We start from the raw sequence: 25,479 nt of genomic DNA on the forward strand, positions 1-25,479 counted from the left end.
ATAAGTTGCTCACTGACGATTGAAAAGAAATAATAGGATTAAATTGACTTGGGGGAGATTCAGATTCGATATTAGGGAAAGATTTCTAACTGGTAAGGGCAGTTAAGCATTAGAAAAGGTTACCTGAGGAGGGGAAGGGGGTAGACTCTGCATTATTGGAAGTTTATAAGAGTTGATTACATGAGCATCTTTCTAGGATAGTAGGTTTAGGGAGTCCGGACTTGGAGGCAGGGTAATTGACTAAAGGACTTCTTGAGGTCCCTTCAGCACTATTTTTCTGTGGTGCTGTGATAAAATGTGTCAAGTTAAATCAAGCAAAACAGTGGACTGGAAATTCCTCTCAAAAAGGGAATGTCAAGGGGAAAAGGAAAATGTAAGCCAATTACAGAAAAGAAAATATAAACAAAAGAGACACAAAATGGTAGACAAACAAATCAAGAAACAATTACACCAAATTAAAATAGTGTGAGTGAGGCGGGGGTTGGAAGGGATAAGTACAATGATCATTGTAAGTAACCGATTACCTTGAAAATTAAATACCGAATCAGAATAGCACTACAATTATTTTCTTTTTTTTTTTTTTTGGCTTGGCTCTGCTGGAACTAGGCTATATTGTAACTAGACTCAATTGTCCCCCAGCACTAACAGCCTTCATTCACAACTTCCCTGGGGATTTTCCACTATTTTTTATTAATTTCCCCCCTAGCCCATCTACTGCAACGGCCATCAGATTTTAGCCAGTGGTCACAGACCTGAAAACATGAACTTGAGTCTGGCCAATTGGTGTCACCAGGCCCATTGCTGGGCTAACTGGTGCCAAGGGAAGGTGAGGAGTAGGGCTGGATACCCCTTTAAAGTTACAGCCAGCTGCAAAGGGGATCCTCTTCTGATCCTCTAATGACACAGCTGGTCAGGCTCCTCTTTTGATAATGCAGCCATGCAAAATCTTACACCTGTAGTGACAGCAGTGGCATGGTGTGTTAGCACCCCAACTCCTGCCAAAGTGCATTGGCACTGCCCCCATCCTGGTACTCCAGGCAGTCGCCCTCTTACTCATTTCTTCCAGTGGCCTTGGGTGTCCTGACTGAGTGATAGTTGAAATGCCCTCCTCCTCCTCTAGGAACTGTGAGCTCCGACTTCTGCAGGATCCCCAGCCCTAGCCAAGGAGCAGAGTCCTGGCTTGAGAATCCAACCCAGTTTATCTATATGGTGGTATACGGCACTGCCAGTGAGCCACCAGGCTGGCCTAGCACTACAATTTCTTTATTTTTATAGGTGGCAAATATAAGAGGGTTGAGGAGATGAAGCCACCCCAAAAATCAGCCAGCCCAATGAAACTCATTCCTTGTGGCACCTGGACCTTGGCTGGCAGAGGCCAATTCACCATTCACTGAAACAGAATTGGAATCTGTCAGTGGCTCAGTGGCACCAAGATAGGATGGAGCAACTCAGCTGTTATATGATAGGCACTGCCTGTACCAACAAATGTCTGTGACCTGTCACACAACACTGCGAGACACAAGATCAACACAGCTAACTCACACAGTGCCGCATGCTAGCCAGAGCTAGGACACTCAGCAAACTGATTGTTAGATAGACAAATGGAGAGTCGCAATGCAGTGCCTTCCAATTCCTAAGGCCCCATAAACAGAATCCTATTCCTACCTTTCAGTTGCATTAACCTCAGCCGGGCTGACATGTCGGCTTTAACTTTTGAAAACACTCATGGTATATGTTGGAGTGGCTTAGCCACACAGTAGCCTTCCCAGAATTCAGTGTCACATCCTATTTATGGTGTGGGAGCTAGGGTTATGGGAGGTTTGGTCAAATTGTTAAATGTCCCCAGTAAGATCAGGTAGCAGGTTAACCCTTAATATTATATGGATTCTCAGCGTCGGCCAAAAGGTCAAAAAAGGGACTGTTCTCAGACCTTACATCTGATCTTGGCCAAAAGTGCCAAGAATTTCTTTAGTTTTCTTTTTAAGCAGAAAGTTTAATCCCCCTGGGTTGGCAATGGTCGAAACATTATTGTGTCCCCAGTTTGGTCAGGTGACAGGGAATTTACATTCTCCTCCCCATTGTACAGTGTTAACATCAAGCCAAAAGACCACAAAGTTATCCTCCGCTCATGGATCTTAGCAGGAACCTGCCTGGAGTATGCACCACATTGTGTCTGGCACAGGTCCCATAATGTATTTTAATAAAATAAACTTTATTGATAAACTAAGCACATTTTACAGTAATGATCATTAACACAGCATCAGATACATTGCAATTAAAATGAAATCAAATACATAAACTGTTATAAATAGTTATTTATTTATTTATTTATTCAACTTTATATACCGGCTTTCAAATACATGTCAAGGCGGTTTACATTCATGGAGTTTGCAGTAGCAAATTCAAAAAATATATATGAACAACTTGTCAGTTTAACTTTTACATTCTTTCAATAATCTATTAGTCTAAAAAATAGTATTAAAATATACAATTAAAACATTAAAAAACCCTTTAAAATATATTTAAATTTAAAATAATTCTAAAGAAAATAGGGGAACCCATCCATGTTCAACCCTTTGCCTAAACTTACCCAACCTCCCTTATCCTTATTCCTCTTTTTATACCCTTGTAACCATTTTGATGTTGTACTTATTCCTTCATCACTCCTCCACTTTATATTTCTGGTAACTGATCAATTAACTTGAGTAAACGCCTGTTGAAATAACCAGGTCTTTATCAGTTTCTTGAAACTGTTGATGTTATCCTCTAAAAGGTTTAAGCAACTGCTAGCATCCAATATTACAGCGTCATGTATGTTGCAGTTAGAAAAAATCAAATTACATGTCTATTTTGTATGACAATATAATAGAAAGCATTCACGTCATAGAGATTAACATGATAGCAAAGTAACATAGATGGTTCTCAGCTGTCATCAACCTGCTGACGTCTCCCTGGTTATTTCTGAGAAGTTGGTGGGATGCATATTTCCTTGGGATGTAGTTTGTGGATTTTGTTATCCATGGCTCACAAAATTTGATCATCCCTGCTCTAGAACAAGGAGTCATGGGATAAAGGTGAAAGGAATAGACTCAAGAGCAATCTTAAGAAATATTTCTTTACAGAGAGGGTAGTGGAGGCAAAAACGGTAACTGAATTCATGAAAGCATGGGATAAATGCAGGGGATCTCTAAGGGAGTGATGGGAGTTGAAAGGGCTAGATAAATTAGAGGGATGCTGCAGACTAGATGGACTATACGGTCTTTTTCTGCCGTTATGTTTTTGTGTTAAATTGTTCTATAATGTCATAGTGTTGTACAACAGCAATAGCTTTATTTTTTGCATTGATAACACAATGAGAAAGCCAATCATGCTGACTCATGGAATCTTGTGGGGAAAGTTACCACTATTGTCAACAATATTTGGCTTGGCACTGGCAGTGTTAATTAAATATCAGTAATATGTATCCAAATGTCTGACTGTGAGAGAGCATATATGCTTTCCTGAATTTTGGGCCATTGGCCACTCTTCGGAACTCTAAAAGAAGCACTGGAAACCATAGAGGAGATGATGTCACTCTTGTTGGAAATTGTAGGATGAAGGGAATCGAGCCTGGGGAGTGGGTAGCAGTGGAGGGTGTAGTAATTTGAAGAAAGGAGGAAAGCAGGCATAGAGAAACATGGACTTTGAGTGCCTGCAGGAGCAGAAAGCTCAGACTCTGAAATGAATATCCTGGTAGGGAATTTCCATTTGAGAAGGCTGGGCAGCTAGCTGTTAGGGGATTTTAGCAACATAACAGTGCATCAAAACAGTGGTTTTCACACTGCATAGAGTAATTCTGGCTGGTATTGACCCTTCATATTTATTTATAAAATTTGTATCTCGTCTAACAAAATTTCCTAGGTGACGTACAAAGTACATCCATAGTAACGACATAATACTATAAAACAATACAGTCAGGGGTGAATTTTAAAGCACCAAAGCCGGGAGATACGCGCAGAAGTCAGGCCAGTGCACGCCGTGTGGATTTTAAAAGGCGTCCAAGTATGCACACAAACATTTGTCAAAAAAAGGGGCAGGGCGTGGTCTAGGTGGGACATGGCTGTTCCAGGATTTCTCAATGAATCCAGCACGTGAATATTTATGCACACAAGCGAGCACCAGGGTCCCCCACCATATAACCTTACTTCTGCTATGGATGGAGTGCAAGTCAGAAAACAAAAAAAACTAGAGCTGAGTGAGGTTCTAAGGGTTGGGGATAATAGGGTAAAATGGAGGCTAATTAACGGGGGGGGGGGGGGGGTTAGTAAATCTGATCCCTTAACTGGATGAACTGGTTTAATTAGTAATTGCGTTGGCATGCATCTACTGAAATCACCCCACTTACGCGGTAGAGGTGGCATTTGCCCGCACATGTGCGCGTCCTTGTAAAATTGTGCGCACATGTACACGCATACAGTCTATTTTATACCATGCACGCATATACACATTTATGTCATAATATAGCCACGTCCTTTGGCGCGAGCCAACATACGTTCATACATGTGCGCCCACGTGCCAGTATCAAAGTTACCATCTAAGTATATAAAACAATCAAAACATTAACATAACAGCAAAAGAAAAGAAAAACTAAAATAAAAAACATGACATTAAAAAATAAAGTAAACATGCTGAGACAAAAAAATTATTGGACTGTTGCTGATCAAGACAGTTCATTATTACAGCAGAACGTCACCTGCTGACTTGTATAGTCATAACAAAATCTATGACTAATTAAGTTTTCAAAAACCAAAAACAAATTCTACATTTGATCTTATTTATTTATTCATTAAAAGCCTGCTTGCATAAAAACATCTTAACTTTCATGAAGGACAATATACGGGGTTCTAATCTAATATCCTCTGGTGGTGCATATCTGGAATTCCTTTCACAGCTTTGATTTATTATAAGAAAAGTGTTTAATCAAAAATAGCTAAATTAAACCTTGATGATTTAGGGGGAAATTTTCAAATGCTCCTCATTGGGAGAAAGTCCGTGTGACCTTTGCACTGATTTTCAAGGAAAAATTGCACGTATACTTTCACTTTGAAACTCGATGCAGGTATTAAGTTCCAGCAGTAATTTGCATCTGCTTTTCATGCGGGTACTTTTTCCATAAAAATAATGCTCATGGAGATGGAAATGCAATTTAAGTGCATTATTTTCTTTCCCCTATCCAAACATGCCCCCAGGAATGCTGCCTCTAAAAGCGGTTAAACATAAGTATGGTGTCGAACAGGCTGGTATAGAACACTACTAAAATGGCCACCAACATGCGAGCTAATGTTTACTCCTACCCCAACTGAGGCATTACATTTCCCATGTTAAAAAAACAAGTGCTGAAATGTCTTCCTGCTAACACAGCTCTCTACATTGCCCTGTCATAGCTAATACCCTCTTTTATATGCCATTTGCATGCACCCATGCTAAGCATCCCGTGGGACCCATATTACATTCCTAAGTAAGGTTAATGCTCCAAAAAATGCACTAAAACTGGAATAAAAACCCACAGTAGGATCAACGCGACTTATTACATCATCCCCACTTTTAGACACATTGGGGGAGGGGGACAATTTTCAGGCAACCGATTAACGCACATAAATTGCTGTTTACCTGTGTAAATATTTTGAAAATGTCGTTCCTGGCTGGAGAACTAAACTGTGACCTGTGAATAGTTGGAGGTTCAAGTGAAAATAAAAAGGGAAACCATTCCTGCGTTTCACACCTCGTCTTTGGGATGCTCACAAGTCATCGCATTCACTCTGTGATTATATATAGGATTATCACGAGTATAAAGAGTGCCCCAGGGCAGGAGGGCACTCAGATGTCACAAGTGAGAGGACTAGGTTACCTTTCAGTGGTGCAAACGACTGGCCCTCTGCACAGGAGAGGTCACGTCACTGGAGAAGGTATGTTCTCGAGCACCGTGTGGGAGCTTATTTTCTGATGGCCCTGCCTCTATATACTTGTAAAGGGAAAATAACTTTATTATGTACTTTCTTTATCCACAATTTAGGTTTGATACGTAGCCCCACCCAGATGTGTGATCTGTATAATGATGGATTCCCCTTGGTGATTAGACTTAGAGGAGAGCTGTCCCTAAAATGAGTATTCAAGTAGTGCACCTTATCCCCTTGACCTGTGAGCCAATGAACAGTGCAGCTTTTATTATTTTAAGAACTAAGATTGGGGTAAAAGAAATACACAATTATAAACAGATATGAATATAAATATGCAGTCAAACTAGTTTCCAACAACACTCTGCTTTGAAGCTATGAACTATAATTTTAAATTTACTGGTACCAAGGCCTTGTATACCTTTATATTATTAATGAGATCACTGTAACTCTTGAGAGTATATATGTACACTGAGAACTGGGCCCAATAATATACATTCATAAAGATATACAATTCCCCCAAGTCCTCAGAAAGCAATTGCTGTACTACATATATAGTCCATTCACCCTTAGAGGTTAGCAGCATCATGAGGTGCCTTCAGTCCCTCTGAGAGTAAAAGGCAATAAGAAAGTATGTGAAGAGTTCAAATGAGATGTGCAAAGGGATATACCCCCTTCTACCACAAAGCACAGTGCTAGACCAGGAATACAAGAATTAAAACTGGGTTTAACTGTAATCCACAAGCTTACTTCTGGTGAAGATAAAAGCTCTGCTTTTAATGTGATGATAGATGTTACTGGAGTACAGTCTGATGGCTCACTGGCTTATGCAAGGACCCGATACAGACCTTTTCCCCTGCAGTTGTATGAGAATGGTCACTTAAGCACCCCAAATAACTCCTCCAAGTAGTGGCCTTCCCTCTGGTCTGTGGGACCTTTATCCTTTGTACCTAGGCTGCAGCAAAAAGCACCCCAGTCACAGGGGTCTGGCAGCCGCTCTCATTCACAACAACACGGGTTCAGCAGAAAATTGATGCTGTAACTCCTAGTAAGTAAGAGCTAGTCTCTTCCCAAGCAGTCACCTAATCTCCCGCTGTGCAGTCTAACTGGGGACAGTCATTGTCAAATCTCTGCAGGGGACAGCAGGCCTAAAGGGCAAAGCCACAAGCAGCAATATCTCTCTCGATCTACACGCCAGAAACCGGGGCAGATTTGAAATCTTTGTCCCCTCACCCTTCTTATTGGTCGGATCCTCCCCATTTGCTCGTTTGGCTTTTAGAGTGCCGTCCCATGAGAAAATGACGGGCTGACACAGCCAGTTGAGAAGGGCTGTAGACAGAGGGTGATTTTATAGTTAGGCTGAGTGAGGCAGCCACCTCAGGCAGCAAAAAGTACCCCCCAAAATAATCCTGCCTTGACCATCTGATCCTGCATGAGGACCCAAAGCACCAGCATGTGGGTTTCATGCCATGCTCATGGGGTTCCCATTCCCCACGGGCAGAAGATAAGGCCTGCAGTATTGTGGCTTGTATGACTTGCCAATGGGGTTCCCGCCCATACAGGCAGAAGAAAAATCCCACAGCAGCGCAGCTCTTATGACGAGCCTGTGAGGCTCCCACCTCCAGCCGGCAGGAAGAAGAGCTCCGCCTAGGAGGGCAAGGCAAGGAAGTGAAAGGAAAAGTGGGGGGAGGGGAGGGAATGAGAACTCCCTTCCCTTCATTCTCTCTCACTGAGAAGGGAAGGGGAGCTGAGTTGGGTGAGAGGTAAGAGAAGGGGGGAGTAAGCATGAGAGGGAAGGAAGGATGAGTGAATGATGGGGAAGGGCATAAGAACCTGCCATACTGGGTCAGACCAAGGGTCCATCAAGCCTTGCATCCTGTTTCCAACAGTGGCCAAACCAGGCCATAAGAACCTGGCAAGTACCCAAAAACTAAGTCTATTCCATTATCCGGCCACACAGTGCAGGATAACTTAAAAACCTAATTGGTTTTATTCAAACATTCACTGTCTATGATATAGTAAAACTGAAAGGGGACGAGCAATGTGGGGAGAAAGATGAAGAAATAGCAGAAATATTAAACAAATACTTCAGTTCGGTGTTCACTAAAGACCCTGGAGTTCGGACCATTGCTGGTTGACAAGACCACAGATGGGCGTGGGATAGACACAACCCTATTTAGCAGAAGAGAATATATGGGAAGAACTGGGAAAACTTAAAATGGACAAGACCATGGGACCAGATGAGGCACTTCCCAGAAGACTAAGGGCGCTCTGATAAGTGCTGGCGGCTCCACTGAAATATCTGTTCAATAGATTCCTGGAAAGGGGAGTGGCGCCGTGGGAGGGGAGAAGGGCGATTGTAGCCCCGCTTCACAAAAGAGGTAGCAGGGAGAAGACTGGAAACCACAGGCCAGGTAGTCTCACCTCCATGCTGGGAAAATGAATGGAAACTCTGCTGCAGGATAGCAGATTTAACTATCTACCATCCAGTAGGTTGCTGAACCTGACTATGGGCCGGATTTTCAAAGGGTTACACGCGCCGGGCCTATTTTCAAAAGGCCCGGCGACGCACGTAAAGCCCCGGGACGTGTGTAAGTCCCGGGGCTTTACTAAAGGGGCAGGAAGGGGGCGGGGGGCATGGGCGGGATGGGGCGCTCTGGGGGCGGGGTCAGAGGCTCCAGGCACAGCGGCCATTTGCCGTTGTGCCGGGGCTGAAGTAAGTTTGGAAACAACAAAAAGAAAGCAAAAAAGGTAGGGGGGAAAGGGCAGAGGAGGTAAGGGAAGGTGGGGTGGGGGGTAAAGGAAGTTCCCTTTGAGGCCGTTCTGATTTCAGAGCGGCCTCGGAGGGAACTGGGGAAGGCAGCGCGCCTGGCGCACACAAGGTGCACAATTGTGCACAATTGTGCATCCCCTTGCGCATGCCGACCCCCGATTTTATAACTTGCACGTGCCTGCATGCGCAAGTTATAAAATCGGGCGTACATGTGTGCGCGCTGGGTAGCGCACGCACCCTTTCAAAATCTACCCCTATGTTACTATTTTCTCCAAGCTGCAGAGCCCTAATGTGTTTAACCTTTCTTCGTAATGGAGCTGTTCCATCCCCCTTAACCATTTTTGTTGCTCTTCTCTGTACCTTTTCTAATTCTGCTATATCCTTTTTGAGTTGAGAATCAATCACAGGTTACCACATTAATGCAGATTTAAGCACGGTTTATTGCATAGGACATTCAGCGCGCATTTTAGCTTGCATATCTGCACTTATATCGTTTTGTGTGTATTTTCTGAGCATATCTCATTTGCATGCCATCCTCTTATTGCATCCCGTGGAGGCACCTGCTTTTGCTGCGCATGCTAAAAAAAAATATGCGCTGACAAATAGCACCGATTTCACCACAGGTCTTAATACATCGGCCTCTAAATGAGACTGAGAATTGTGATTACTTCAGACCAGTTCATTTTGCTTGGGTTTCAACACAAGTTTCATGTTGACTTATGAGATTGTTGAGTTTGTTCCATCCCCATTAGCTGTGATTGAATGGAATGCTGTGCAATGTAATTGAAGTAATATATATGACTATTATGCATTATTAATAATAATTTGTCATCCAAAGTTGTCATGCAAGGAATATGCAGCATAGAAATGTGTACAGTTTGTGAATTGTTTCCATTTTTAAATGATGATTAAATGCAATACAGTCCCAGTATAAATTGTACTTCATACTACATAGGATGTACTGAACCAAATTTGTTTTCTGCATGTATAGCTGATATGGTGCTGATATTATCAGCAAGAAAAGCCCTGCATTGAAAGATGCTTTAAGTACATACAGACCATGTGCCGGAACATACCAGCAGCCTTGTGTTTATCTTGCCCTTTGGCTGCCAGCAAGCGTTTATATTTTATGGTGTCTTAGACTGAATGGCATGTGCATTTCACAGACAAAAACTGTGAAATCCAGTTTAATCACAACTCAGAAATTATACTACATTCTGCCAGCAGAGGGCGCTCCTGTATTAAAAATGCTTTTAGTTACTTGGTTCATCCTCAGAAAAAACATTAAGCTTTTTTATTTTTTTTTTATCTCACGGATACTATTGTATTGTAAAACAGCAGTTTGGTACACCTAACTAAAAACTGAGTATGTTCAACTACTATAATGATACTGTGCAGTGCATTCAGCTTCAAAGGTAAAATAGTTTCCTCTTTTTGGCGATGGTGTCCTCTTTCTTCTTTTCCATTTTGCAAGAGCAGCTCAGATCATAGGCACACTGATGGAACCAAACAAGGATATGGGAACCTCTGAGAGAATGACCACTAGGGGTAAATGGAGAAGGATGCCCACACCTCCAAGAACTGCCATACTACTTCCACAGCCTTATCTCAGGCCTTGGCAGACAACTCTTTAGGCTGGAGCAGGGCCTGCTGCGGAAATGAGGTGCAGGGCTTTTTTTGATAGGCCCCTGCGCTCATTGACAACCTACTGCCACCTTGCTCTGCTGGCAGCCAGACCCACAAATAGTCCCAGCTTTGAGAGAGTGGCTGCTGTGTGGAGGAGGAGGCAAGGATCATCCTGTTATAATTAGTGAGGTTTGGGTGGACCCTTGGACACTGTGGCAGCTGACCACACCCACGGGGGAAGTCCCATGAGGGGCCACAGGTCAGGCTCAGCTGAGGACACACAAACACAGAGAGATTGATCTTTATTTAGACAATGTTGTGTAGCCACCAGGGGTGGCAGTGATGAGTAGTTGAAGTAGCCCGGCTGGGCTAGTGTCCCTCAGGCACTGGAACAGCGACTCCTCCGGTAGCAGTGCTGTAGTGGAAAGAACTGAGAACAATGAGTACAGTGCAATATGCACAAAGCCCCAGTATGGAGAACCCCAGGATAGGGAGAGCAGGCCCTCGAGGAGCGAGTACCTGATCTCTGAGAGCTGAGAGGCTTGAAGATAATGTACTCACACAGCGGTTCCACGTAGGAGATGGCACTAGGGCTGGAATGGAGGCAGGCCCTCGAGGAGCGAGTACCTGATCTCTGAGAGCTGAGAGGCTTGAAGGTAATGTACTCACACAGCGGTTCCATGTAGGAGATGGCACTAGGGCTGGAATGGAGGCAGGCCCTCGAGGAGCGAGTACCTGGTTCCAGGGAAAGCTCTGAGGTGGAGATGGTAGTACTCACTGGTGTTGAAGATAGCGGATTCTTCCAGGCAGAAGAGAAGGTAGGAGCAGGCAGCGAGTCAGGGAACATGGGCCCTCGAGGAGCGAGTACCGGTTTCCTGATAGTGACCTGAAAAGCAAGTGAGGCCCCCGAGGAGCGGGTACCCCATTAGCGTTAAGAGTCCAATGAAGATTGGAGGCAGAGTAGCTGGGTACGAAGAGCGAATCCCATCCGTAAGATTCCCCCTTGCTAACTCAAAGGCTAGCAAACAGTGTAGGTTTTAAATATCCGGGCAGCGTGACGTCATCACAGGGGGACGCCCCTGAGGTTCGCGCCAAATAGGAAATAAGAGCGAGGGCCGCAAGGCGCGCGCGCCCTAAGGTACAGACAAAGCACGGCGGGAGGCAGCGCCCAAGACTGTCTGGGGACGCCAGAGAGGACGGCAAACAAACGCCGCGGTAGCCAGGCTTCCATTAACAGCAAGAGGAGGAGCAACAGGAGAGAGATAGGAGGAGAGCAGCCGTCGGGAAGGGACGGTTGCAACCCATGCACCTGAGCCGGCATCCTTCTCCTACCGCCAGCCCTTGCTACATGTCCTTATAGAGACCTGTGCAGTGTGATTATTGCAGGGCGACTCACTCCAGCTGCACAGCTGGGTGCTCTCCCATACCTCGCACCTCTTTAAAGACAGCTCTGGACCTCGTGCTTCTGCTTGGCAGCATGCAGCTCAGCCGTGAGCTCCTAGGCCAATATCTCTGACTTGCAGATGGATGCTCACTGTGAAGCACTTCCCTCTGAAAGAACAGAGAGAAAAATCTGTACAGCACAGAATGAAGTGAGGTGCGTGGGAAGAAATCAGCTGGAAACTGTCTGCTGGAAAGGATGTACTGTACTGACTGCTGGGGATTCAGTTTCCATGGAAGCAGCAGTCTGGAGCTCTTGATTGGTCACTTTTGCTAATATAATGTTCTGAAAAGACCATGACAGGCTTAGAAAAATCAGTCCTGTGTCTGCGAGATTACAGTGTGCTGCTGTCTCTCACTGGAATCGATGCTGAGCATCCTTCACTTGACTTGCCTTTGTTTAGCAGGTCATAAAACAAGCTCCTCTGATGTCTTGTAAGCTGGCACTGGCTGCTTTCTTGCACTTGTTTTTCTTGTTCTTCTTGAGGTATTATAGTAATAAGTCACCTTTTATATGGCACCTTACAGTAAATTTACAATATAATAAGGCCCACAGTACATGAATCAATGGAAAATTAATCAGAAGTATAAAAATTACAACCATTAGAACACAAAATAACCCCAGACCTCTAGGGTTGGGGTGAATGACCTTTTCTCATTGGATGAGGCCATCTTCGTTCCTTTTACTGGTTCTCTTTCTAGCTAGTGCTGCTCCTTTTTCTGCTCAGGCTGCATAGTATTCTGGACTGCCCTCCGAGCCTTGTCCATCTCCTGCCTTTTTTTAATGGACACATTTCCATTTTGCAGTTAAATGATCATTTCAAGATCCTGTTATGTTGCTTTTGTTAGAATTCAGATACCTGGAGAGGCGTTGTTTGATAAATACATGTTTTAAATTGTTCCTGTGATTATCTGCCACAGTCCTGCAGGAGCAGCCAGGGCTAGGATTGGGAAAATTACTTTTCTTTTTGGCTTATTTGGGCTTCAAGCTCAGTTGGACCTGCCTTCTGTGGAGCTACAGTGCCGTAAGCTTTTATTTGCAACTACCCAAGGGTTTTTCTCATTTCTTACTCTTAGCCTTCTTCTCTCCATTGACAAGCAAGAATAAATCAGCTGTAATGACAGCGCTAAGACAGACTTGCTCTCAAGAGTTCAGCAAAAGTCTTACTGAGCATTCACCGGATTTCCCGGGTGCGCAGACTGCTTTATGAGCCCCTTCAATCTTTCTTCGTCCGAGTTGCTTCAGTTAGATAGCCTTGTTAGATGGCCTAATTCTGCCTCATTGAATCTTTTTTGTTTCACCACTGCCTCAACAGTCCCTCAACCAAATGTTTTTTTTTGGGGGGGGGGGGGTTCGCGAAAAATCGTTTTTTCAGTTAGTGCGCGCTAACTCCAAAAAACGAATTTTCACGAAAAAACGGGAAAATCTTGATCGTTTTTCGGGCTCCCCGAAACATGCCGAATTGGACTATTTCATTGAAATTTTCCAATTCGGCAAAAACGAATGCACATCTCTAGCGGTTACTACCCCTAACCAATTAAGCTAGATACTTCACTTAGATGCAGCTCCAGCACTGCTCTCTATATCAGTGGCGGGGGGTGGAAGGTAACTAGAACCAACAAGTTACTAATAAGGGCCAAGAGTAACAGATAAGTATGAAAAAAATAAGTGTGAAAGCTTGCTGGGCAGACTGGATGGGCCGTTTGGTCTTCTTCTGCCGTCATTTCTCTGTTTCTCTGTTTTAGTTCTTTAAAAAAAAAAAAATGGAAAAGCCCCCAAGGCCAAGAAGACAATGGTAGGTAGTTGTAAGGCCTGTGGTTTGTGGACAACCTATGTCCATTAAGGATATGCCTTCTATCTGCTCTCAATGCCTGTACCTGGACCATGACTCCTCCAACTGTTTCAGCTGTGACCAAACGTAAAGGCACTGCCATGCCTGGAAGATGGAGGCGAAGGCAGAGTCAGGCAAGAGGCAAAAGCTTTGGCACAGGCTGGAGCAGTGGAGCTGTTCATCTTCCTGGAATGAGGCATCTTCAGATTCTCAGTACAAGAAGCTGAGGCAGGATTCTTCTCCCCCTCTTCCCCCGCAGGGCTGGGAAGGCTCTTAATTAAATTGCTATAAGAAAGTATATTGTAATCTGATTGGCTTGTGATTTGTAGTTCTGTACTGTAATAAAACTTTAGCTTATTTGAATGACTTTCTGGTCTCCAAGAATTGTTTGATTTAATTTGCAAATCTGATTGCATATTTTGTCATTGCCCTCACAAAACTCGTAATAGGAGTTCTAGACTTCCTCAAAGAAGCCATCCAGCTTGTCTAGTTCCTGGGATTCCTGGTAAATTTTTCCAAGTCTAATTTGGTACCATCTCAAAAGATTCAGTTCATAGGATCCTGGATAGTCTTGCTTCAGGAAATGGCATTTCTTCCTCTCAAAAGAACCAAAGTGTTAATGAGCCTGGTACGATCCCTTCTTCAGCAGGACTGGATGTCAGCAAGATCCACCCTAGTTCTTTCCGGTCACATGGCCACAGCAACGCATGCGGTTCCGCTGACTCATCTGCATATGATACTATGGGGGAATTCTGCACACAAAAATGTAAAATTCAACAAAATTCTACATACTTTATATTAGTCAAAATAACACAATATTCATGACAGGTAATTAAGTAATTTAAAATGTAATACAGAAAAAGTATATTACTTAAAGATGCAGAATTTCCCTAGAAATATACTGTAAGAGTGTCCCTTCCACCTTCTCTCCCTACTCCCCTGGCCAGTCTCCTTTCACTTTGCCCTCTCAAGCCCCAACTCCTCCACCCTCCATTATTACTCCACTCCCCCTTTAGGTTCAACCCCCTCCACTATATTTCCATTCTCAGAGTTTGACCCCTCTCTCAGTACTGCTCCTCACACAGGCTCCCTCTGTCCCTTTCACACACACACACACACACACACACACACGCTCTCTCTTTTTCTCACACAGGCTGCCTCTATCGTGCACATATCCCCTCATATAGGCTCCCTCTCTCTCTCTCACACACATCCCCTCATATAGGCTCCCTCTATTCTAAAAGATTTCCCTATAGGAGGGAGGCTGAGGTTTTTTGTAAACTATTGGCTCATTCTAACCTAAGACAACTAGGTCCTCTATATCATAATGAGAGGCTACAGATTATATCTAGTGGAAATTCTTTGAAATCAGCAGTCCAAAAGAGCCCTCAGGCTCACTCAACACTAGGATTTGCTCAGGTTGGAAATTTCTCTTTTGCTGGTCAGAGTGATCAAACTAGTCCCGCTGTTGATGAGAATGCAAGGATTTTACTCCAGGTACTTCTTGATCTCAAAAAAAGACAGGAGGATTCTATCCTATCCTAAACCTAAGAGCTTTGAATAAGTTCCTGTAAAGAGAAATGTTCAAGATATGATTACTCTGGACTCTGTAACTGCCCTTCTGAAGAAAGGAGACTGACTATGTTCTCTAAATCTACAGGAGGGAGATAGTCACCTAAAGATACATTCAAGTCACAGACGTATCTCAGATTTGTAGTAGAGAAACAACACTTCCAGTACTTGCCTAGCCTCAGCATTATGGATATTCACAAAATGTCTTGCAGTTGTCATGGCATTTCTAAGCATATTGGGACTTCATGTGTTTCCCTGCTTGGATGATTGACTGGCCAAAAGCAAACAGGAACAAAAGAATACACGCAGAGCACCATTTTGGGTCCTGCAGTCCCTAGAGCAGAGCTTTCCAAAGTGTGTGTCGGGACACATTAGTGTGTCGCCTGTAGTGTGGAGGTGTGTCGCCCAGTCCACAGGGCCGGCGGAAGCAGGGAACTATAGCAGGAAGATCGGCGGGCAGTGGTGGAGCTTACATCACCACGGCCCGAAGAAAAGGGTCACGTTCACTCCTCCTCCTTCCTGCCTGTGCAGCCCTGGAAGAAAAACGTTGCCGGAGCCGCGTGGGCAGGAAGGAGGAGGAGCATCTGCTGCGTACAGAAGAAGAGCAGCATTAATGGGCCGTTGCGGATCCCACGTCGCGACGGCCCGAGAAGAGGAGGAAACCCGATAGCAGGGCCGCTGTGGATCCCACGTCGCGGCAGCCCGAGAAGAGGAGGAAACCCGATAGCAGGGCCGCTGCAGATCCCATGTCACGGCCAGGGAAGATCAGGGCCTCTGAAGAGCCCATCCTTCGGCAACCCGTGCAGAGGGACAGCATGTGCCAGTGAGAGCCTGTGCTTGAGCAAGAGAGCATGTAGGAGTGAGAGAGCCTGTGTGTGTGAGAGTGAGACAGCATGTGCACGAGAGAGACAGTATGTATGTATGTATGAGAGAGAGGCATGTGAGAGTGAGAGCTGTGGATGTGTGAGATTGCATGTGAGTGAGAGCCTGTGTGTGTGAGAATGTGTGAGATAGCGTGTGAGAATGAGAACCTGATTGTGTGTTTGAGGGAAGACAGATGGAGAGAAAAGAAATAGAAAAAAAGACCCTGTAAAAGGAATTGGCAAAAAAACAAGAAAGGAAAGGTGGAAAAAAAAGCCTGTGACCAACCGATTAGAAAACTAAGATCAGACAGCAAAGGTAAAAAAAAAAATTACTTTTTAGTGATTGGCACATGTAATCTTTGGGAATGTGCAAGAGTAGCACTTTCTCTATGCCGATCTCACAATGTACGAGATCAGCATGGAGGAAGTGGAAGCCTGCAAATATTTATTATGAGATAGGTTGTGTTGTGAAACATTTTATTTATGTATATATTTAAGGAAACATACATAAATTGTTGAAATACATTTTGTTCGTTTAACCTTTAACTTCTGGTTTGCTGGTAGACTGAATTACTGTGTCACGAAATTATGTTTGTCTAAAAAGTGTGTCACCAACATGAAAAGTTTGGAAAGCTCTGCCCTAGAGTGTGGTGAAGACCAATAATATAGCTGGGTTTAAAAAGGATTTGTATATGTTTCTGGAGGAGCATGTTCATTAACAAACCAAATAGTCTCAGGGAATGCAACCTCTTACTTTCGGGCATGAACAGCAGGGAATGAATCTCTCAGTTAGGACCTACTGGTTATTCCTACCGGACAACCCAGATTGGCCCCTATTGGAAACACAGTCCTGGCACAATGGGCTGACTTCTGAGCCAGGTAAATTGACTTGGCTTAACATTGCCTCCCTCTGCCCGGCTAAAGGTTTGCATGAGTTCCACGGCACGCATACTTTTTTCCAGCTTCTTGGGGGCAGGATGATGGCTGGATAGGAAAACACGGATGTGATCCTTAACCCCCACCAGACTTATCTACCCATTCTGAACAAGTTATGTTTGTTTAAGCAGTAGAGGTTGGTAACTTGAAACCACCAGGGTTTGGGTCCGAGTGAGATGAAGGTGGTCAGCCAGTTAGTGTTCATGAAAATGGACCAGTTTCTTAAAGGGGGGGGGTTAAGCTGTTCCGTCACAGAGGGGAATGACTCTCTGTCCAGTGAAGGAAATCATCTTGAGCATGGTCTACTACAACAATTGCTTGACTACTTTCTAAAGAACCCAGAAATCTGTGAAGATTTGAATACCCCATCATCAATAAAAAATTATACTTTATGTGCCCCAAGCTGATCTTACAAACACATGTAAATTGGATTTTCAAATATACGTGTGTTGTTTTCCAGAAAATATTTGCTCACCAAAAAAAAACAGGTATAAAATCTGTGGAATACTTGTACCCACGGGCAGCCTTCAAAGGGAAAAATACATATGTATTTTTTCTTTGAAAATTAGATGCCATACCAGAGGATGTTGCACCTAGACAACAGTTTGAAAATAGCCCTTAGTGGTGCAATCTAGGGGGGTACATTTTACTTGTGAATATAGTACCAGTGTGAAAATGTGCACATATTTTTAATTTGAAAATAATCCCAGAAAAACTACCTGCACACATTTATTATACCAGCTGATTTGTGTGCAGAATATTTTAAGGAAATGTATGCATACTTTTCAAAATGCAAAAGTCTGGGAGTAAATGCAAACTTCTCACCAGTCCCGTTCCCAGGCAGACCTCTGTCTGCTTGGTCCAGGTAAACTTGGATTCACCTGCATATTTATTTATTTTATACATTTCTATTCTACCGTTTCAAAAAAAGTAATTTGTCCAAAGTGGAGAATACCATAAAATCAAAATCATTCTTATTATGTGTGGACTGATTTTCCAAGGGCTTACGAATCTGACTTTGGTATGTGGGAGCCTAAATTGGCTCCATTGAAATTTGATTTGGGATCAGCATCTAAATTCAGTCTTCTGATTTCGTTGGGGGGTGGGGGCAATACTGAAACTCATTTAGCCGGATAAACACGTTATCTGACTAAATGGCAACGTTTTGAATATTAGGGCACACAGTTGGCTAGATTTTATACAGATCAGACATTTTCTGACTAAAATCTAGCACAGGCCTAAATTATCTGGCTAACTCAGCCAATTTTCAGTTGTATCCGGCTAATAGGGAGATTTAATAAGCCGTGATAGTTTATCGCAGGGAGGTATCCCCGCGATATATGGCTTCTCCCCAACAAAGTATTGTGGCAGTACTGCAGCGCAAATTTTTGTCGTGACACAATTGCGACAAAAAATTACGCCGTGGTACGGGGCCTTCCGTATGATGGCGGTCTAGTGGCTTCTCCCAAAACATCGTGCTGTGCGCCCTCTCCCAGGCCCTAATTTAAAACTGTTACAAAGTCCCCTTATGCTCCACTCCCTCAGTAGCCAAAAATACCCCCTCCAGCCTCCTCTCCTCACCCTCTCAAACCCCACCACGGGCTTATTGTGAGCTCCCTGGCGGTCTAGCGGGAGCAGGAGTAATCCCCAGCTTCTTCTGCCCACCGGTACAATTTTTCAAAATTGTGCCACTAATTCCAGGCGCGCCTTTGCCCCGCACATGACAGCTAGTTCCATTATGAAAAATGGCACCCATGGGGCGGGCGGGACTGGGAATCACTCCTGTCTACGCTAGACCACAGGGAATTCACAGTAAGCCTATGGGTTGAGAGTGGGAGGTTTGTAAGGGGGGAGGGGCTTAAGCTGGGATTCATAATTATTTTAAATTAGGGCCCATGGGGAGGGGGGGTTATGGGTGGAGATGGGTAGGGGGGCGCACTGGCAGGTATTTTTAAACAAAATAGTAGAGGAGGACTTAGAGAATTGTGCAGCTCCAGTATGAGGGGGGGGCCACCATCACATGTTGCTATGGCTTAGAATGCAGGGAGAATTCCTGCTGGGTTTACTAAATCCTATGGGAAATGATTCTTGGTGAAAATGCGCTGTTCTACCACAGCTTAGTAAATAGGCCCCCGAGGCTCCTAAATCTCAGCAAATAAATAACAAGCCCAAACTGAGGCACCTGAATTTAGTTTTCAGCTGAAAACCTATGTTCCTGAGTTCAGCTGGAATTAGTTGCCTATTTATTTATTTGTTCAGTTATATTTCTTTACAATCTCAACAAAGCTCTGAGTGAGTCATAAAATCCCCATGTTGCCAAACACATGCCATAGAGTGCAACACAGTTTAACAAGTACAAATTCCATATAAACCATACTATAAATATTCACAATTCCACAATAAAATTTACTCCAATAGCAGTCGCCCCTCCCACCAATGCCCACAATAAAGCCATGCAGATACATTAACTTAGGTGTCTAAAACGTTTGGAGCTCAGTAGTTTTTGAATTTTGGCCTCACAATATAAAAAAAAACACTTAAGATACAACAACATTCTACAGAAAAATACTAATTAAAATAGCATTCATAAACTAATGTGCCATCTTAAACCAGAGTTATCTGGGTAGAAATTTTAAAGAAAGGCAATAAAATATCAAGCGAAAGCATGAAAAAGCAACCACGGCTTGATCTCTTTTCTAAATTTCAGATAATTATCTGCGTTTCCAATGGCAGAACATCCCACAGTGTAAATGCCACTATTGAGAAAGCACTGTTCCGTGTTTCATACTGTTTTACTGATTTAACAAAGAGCAAAGAGCTCCTCGCTCTCAGAGAACGAGTCCGATCTCTGGAGGCTAGAGTGGCAGACCTGGAGGAGCTGAGGCAGACAGAGAGGTATGTAGATGAGATCTTCAGGGACATAGTAGCCAAGGTCCAACTTCAGACTGGCAGCCCTGGTGCTGCCTTGGAGGAAGAAGGTCTCATGATGGGAGAGCATCAACCGGGTGCAGCAGGAAAGGCTCCTGTAGCAAGGACCTGCTCTCCAGGTGATGCATTGTCCTTTCGCACTGAGGATATCTCCCCAAGGCCTACTGCCCAGGAGGGAAGGGTTAGGTCAGCCGTCATAGTTGGTGATTCGATTATTAGGAATGTAGATAGCTGGGTGGCTGGTGGGCGTGAGGATCGCCTGGTAACATGCCTACCTGGTGCGAATGTGGCAGACCTCACACGTCACCTAGATAGGATTTTAGACAGGAGCCGGCTGTCGTGGTACATGTGGCCACCAACGACATAGGAAAATGTGGGAGTGAGATTCTGGAAGCCAAATTTAGGCTCTTAGGTAGAAAGCTTAAATCCAGAACCTCCATGGTAGCATTCTCTGAAATGCTCCCTGTTCCACGCGCAGGTCACCAGAGGCAGGCAGATCTCCGGAGTCTCAATGCGCGGATGAGACGATGGTGCAAGGAAGAGGGATTCAGTTTTGTTAGGAACTGGGGAACCTTTTGGGGAAGGGGGAGTCTCTTCCGAAGGGATGGGCTCCACCTTAACCAGGGTGGAACCAGACTGCTGGCGCTAACCTTTAAAAAGGAGATAGAGCAGCTTTTAAACTAGAACAAAGAGGAAAGCCGACAGTCGCTCAGCAGCGCATGGTTCGGAGAGCGGTATCTTTAAAGGATACTAATGATGCATTAGAATTAGAGCATCCCGACAGTGAGCAATTATAAGAAAAGTAGTCCAAGTGCCTGTAACTAAAACTCAGCTGAGCTAAAAAAATTTTAAGTTATCCCTATCAATTAAAAAGCAGAATGAAAATACAAACAAAAAACAAACTTTGAAATGTTTGTATGCTAATGCCAGAAGTCTAAGAATTAAGTTGGGAGAATTAGAAGTTATAGCAGTGAATGATGACATAGACTTAATTGGCATCTCAGAGACATGGTGGAAGGAGGACAACCAATGGGACAGTGCTATACCGGGGTACAAAATATATCGCAGTGACAGAGAGGAGCACCCGGGAGGCGGTGTGGCGCTTTATGTCCAGGATGGCATAGAGTCCAACAGGATAAACATCCTGCATGAGTCTAAATGTACAATTGAATCTTTATGGGTAGAAATCCCATGTGTGTCGGGGAAAACTATAGTGATAGGAGTATACTACCATCCACCTGGTCAAGATGGTGAGACTGACAGTGAAATGCTAAGAGAAATTAGGGAAGCTAACCAAACTGGTAGTGCGGTAATAATGGGAGACTTCAATTACCCCAATATTGACTGGGTAAATGTATCATCGGGACACTCTAGAGAGATAACGCTCCTGGATAGAATAAAGGATAGCTTTATGAAGCAATTGATTCAGGAACCGACAAGAGAGGGAGCAATTTTAGATCTAATTCTCAGTGGAGCACAGGATTTGGTGAAAGAGGTAACGGTGGTGGGGCCGCTTGGCAATAGTGATCATAATATGATCAAATTTGAATTAATGACTAGAAGGGGGACAATAAGCAAATCCACGGCTCTCGTGCTAAACTTTCAAAAGGGAAACTTTGATAAAATGAGTAAAATTGTTAGAAAAAACCTGAAAGGAGCAGCTACAAAAGTAAAAAGTGTGCAAGAGGTGTGGTCATTGTTAAAAAATACCATGCTATATAAGCACAGTCCAGATGTATTCAACACATTAAGAAAGGTGGAAAGAAGGCAAAACGATTACCGGCATGGTTAAAAGGGGAGGTGAAAGAAGCTATTTTAGCCAAAAGATCTTCATTCAAAAATTGGAAGAAGGATCCAACAGAAGAAAATAGGATAATGCATAAACGTTGGCAAGTTAAATGTAAGACATTGATAAGACAGGCTAAGAGAGAATTTGAAAAGAAGTTGGCCATAGAGGCAAAAACTCACAGTAAAAACATTTTTAAATATATCCGAAGCAGAAAGCCTGTGAGGGAGTCAGTTGGACCGTTAGATGATCGAGGAGTTTAAGGGGCACTTAGAGAAGATAAGGCCATCGCGGAAAGATAAAATGATTTCTTTGCTTCGGTGTTTACTGAAGCGAATGTTGGGGAGGTACCCGTACTGGAGAAGGTTTTCATGGGTAATGATTCAGATGGACTCAAACAAATCACGGTGAACCTAGAAGATGTGGTAGACCTGATTGACAAACTGAAGATTTGTAAATCACCTGGACCCAATAGTATACCCCCCAGAGTTCTGAAGGAACTAAAAAATGTAATTTCAGACCTATTAGTACAAATTTGTAACCTATCATTAAAATCATCCATTGTACCTGAAGACTGGAGGATAGCTAATATAACCCCAATATTTAAAAAGGACTTCAGGGGCGATCCAGGAAACTACAGACCGGTTAGCCTGACTTCAGTGCTAGGAAAAATAGTGGAAAGTGTTCTAAACATCAAAATCACAGAACATATAGAAAGACATGGTTTAATGGAACAAAGTCAGCATGGCTTTACCCAGGGCAAGTCTTGCCTCACAAATCTGCTTCACATTTTTGAAGGAGTTAATAAACATGTGGATAAAGGTGAACCGGTAGATGTAGTGTACTTGGATTTTCAGAAGGCGTTTGACAAAGTTCCTCATGAGAGGCTTCTAGGAAAAGTAAAAAGTCATGGGATAGGAGGCGATGTCCTTTCATGGATTCCAAACTGGCTAAAAGACAGAAAACAGCGAGTAGGATTAAATGGACAATTTTCTCAGTGGAAGGGAGTGGGCAGTGGAGTGCCTCAGGGATCTGTATTGGGACCCTTACTTTTCAATATATTTATAAATGATCTGGAAAGAAATACTACAAGTGAGATAATCAGATTTGCAGATGATACAAAATTGTTCAGAGTAGTTAAATCACAAGCAGATTGTGATAAATTACAGGAAGAGCTTGTGAGACTGGAAAATTGGGCATCAAAATGGCAGATGAAATTTAATGTGGATAAGTGCAAGGGGATTTATATAGGGAAAAATAACCCATGCTATAGTTACACAATGTTAGGTTCCATATTAGGTGCTACAACCCAAGAAAGAGATCTAGGCGTCATAGTGGATAACACATTGAAATCGTCGGTTCAGTGTGCTGCGGCAGTCAAAAAAGCAAACAGAATGTTGGGAATTATTAGAAAGGGAATGGTGAATAAAATGGAAAATGTCATAATGCCTCTGTATCGCTCCATGGTGAGACCGCACCTTGAATACTGTGTTCAATTCTGGTCGCCGCATCTCAAAAAAGATATAATTGCGATGGAGAAGGGCTACCAAAATGATAATGGGAATGGAACAGCTCCCCTATGAGGAAAGACTAAAGAGATTAGGACTTTTCAGCTTGGAGAAGAGACGGCTGAGGGGGGATATGATAAAGGTGTTTAAAATCATGAGAGGTCTAGAACGGGTAGATGTGAATCGGTTATTTACTCTTTCGGATAATAGAAAGACTAGGGGGCACTCCATGAAGTTAGCATGGGGCACATTTAAAACTAATCGGAGAAAGTTCTTTTTCACTCAACGCACAATTAAACTCTGGAATTTGTTGCCAGAGGATGTAGTTAGTGTAGCTGTGTTTAAAAAAGGATTGGATAAGTTCTTGGAGGAGAAGTCCATTACCTGCTATTAATTGAATTGACTTAGAAAATAGCCACTGCTATTACTAGCAATGGTAACATGGAATAGACTTAGTTTTTGGGTACTTGCCAGGTTCTTATGGCCTGGATTGGCCACTGTTGGAAACAGGATGCTGGGCTTGATGGACCCTTGGTCTGACCCAGTATGGCATGTTCTTAAACAAGCAGTCTTGGCATATCTCAGCAGGTTCATAGAAAAAAAGATGATCTTTCATATAATCAGTAGTCATCTTCCTTAACTCGTTCAAGAGCTTCACCACAATCTTACATTTTTGAGCAGGCAGTTTTGTGATAGGCCGTTTCCGATGGTATAGCACTGTGGAAATGCTTTTGGACATGGAATGACCCTATTTGGGTAATATGGTGTCACTCGTGGCATTACTGGATGACATCCCATGGTAGCGCATAATGACATTTCATGAAAAAGGGCAGCATGCATGATATCACATGATAAACATTTTTTTATTGATGTCATTTTATTGTATTTTGCTTTTAATTATTCTGGTTTGGTTAGTGGTTTATGTACAGACTCCCTGAAAGGGAGCGATAAAGTGTTAACCTTATATTTTCTGGGATAATCTATGGCCACTGTACGTTTTTATTTTCTTTTAAACCCCTTTGTTTCTTTTGGTCCCTGTTTAGGCTGCTTCAGTCTGCAGGGATCTCCATGCAGAAGGTTGTTTACATGAAATGTCATCATCATGTGTCAATGTGAAAATGTTTTTTTGCGCTCGGAATCCAGAAGAAGCCTAAGGAGAAATTGTTGCAGTGTGAGGTGGGACTGTCTGTCCCCCACATCACTTCCCTTCTGCCAGTTTATAAGTAAACCACGGCCAGAAAAAGCAAGGTAATCCGGTGCTCCCCCAACCTTTTCAAGCCCAAATCACACCTATATGAACAAAAATGTATGGCATGCCATCCTCCGCAGAGCATGCATTGAGAACACAGAGAACTCATGTGGCCAAAAGAAGAGCTGCGGAAACACTGAAAGCCCCACCAGTCTCTCTTCCAGATTTTTAAAACTAAGGGAGTGAAGGGATGGAGACACGTGTGAAGCAGTTGCAGTGGGCCAGCTCGCTCTATGTGCAGGTACAGGAGAAGGAAGAAGCCGGTGTGTGGTGCACTTAAGCTACCTTGGCTGCTGCATGTGGCTGCCAGAGATCCCTCCATCGCTGCTGCTGCTGCTGCTCACAGTGCTCAGTGAGTCACATCCCTCTTGAACTCGCTCAGCCTGCAGATAAGACAGAGGCTGAAAGGGCTCAAAGAAGGAGGCTCAAATGGGAAAAAATGAGCAAGTGCTGTGTGCCATGAGAGGCCCATCTATCAGTGCCCTGCAGTGCTGCCCATTAATCATCCGACTGCGGGGCTCATGCTGTAGCTAGAAAGAAGAGGCACTCATGATAACACAGGCTGTCAGAAAGGAGCTCCAGTATGTTTAGGAGCAACTGCTGATGTTGCTGCCAGATGCTGAGAGCGCAGCCTGGGTGCTGGCCTGGATCATGGCGCCGCCTGATCAGGACTGAAGGCACACCAGTGTACCGTGGCACGCTGGTTGGGAAACACTGGGGTAATGAAAGGGCTTTACACAGGAATTCTGGGTGCCATGCTAGTCCCTCTTTACCTTGTGAGAATTTAGCCGAGGGAGAGGGACTCCTGTGTAGTATCTCAGAAGTAAAAAGAGCAGGTAGTAATGCTTATCCTTTGTTAGTGGGGGAGGGCAATTTTCAAAGTAATTTCTGCAGGTAAAACGTGTTCTACCCATGCAAATCGGCTGTCTGACAATTGTCCTCCCCCCTGTGAGGCCAGAAGTCTGTGCATTATACTACAACATCTGCATGGAGAAGAAGCTCTCCTGCGGTAGGGGTTCAGCAAGAGGAGGGA

The 25,479-nt window shown here is 43.7% G+C and overlaps 1 protein-coding gene across 1 annotated transcript in view; it reads left to right on the forward strand.

Annotated features, from left to right (window-relative positions):
• Positions 1 to 25,479, forward strand: part of RABGAP1L (RAB GTPase activating protein 1 like) — a 768,100-nt gene that overhangs the window by 543,825 nt on the left and 198,796 nt on the right.

The sequence above is a fragment of the Rhinatrema bivittatum genome, chromosome 10 (assembly GCF_901001135.1).
Source record: "Rhinatrema bivittatum chromosome 10, aRhiBiv1.1, whole genome shotgun sequence".
NCBI lineage: Eukaryota > Metazoa > Chordata > Amphibia > Gymnophiona > Rhinatrematidae > Rhinatrema > Rhinatrema bivittatum.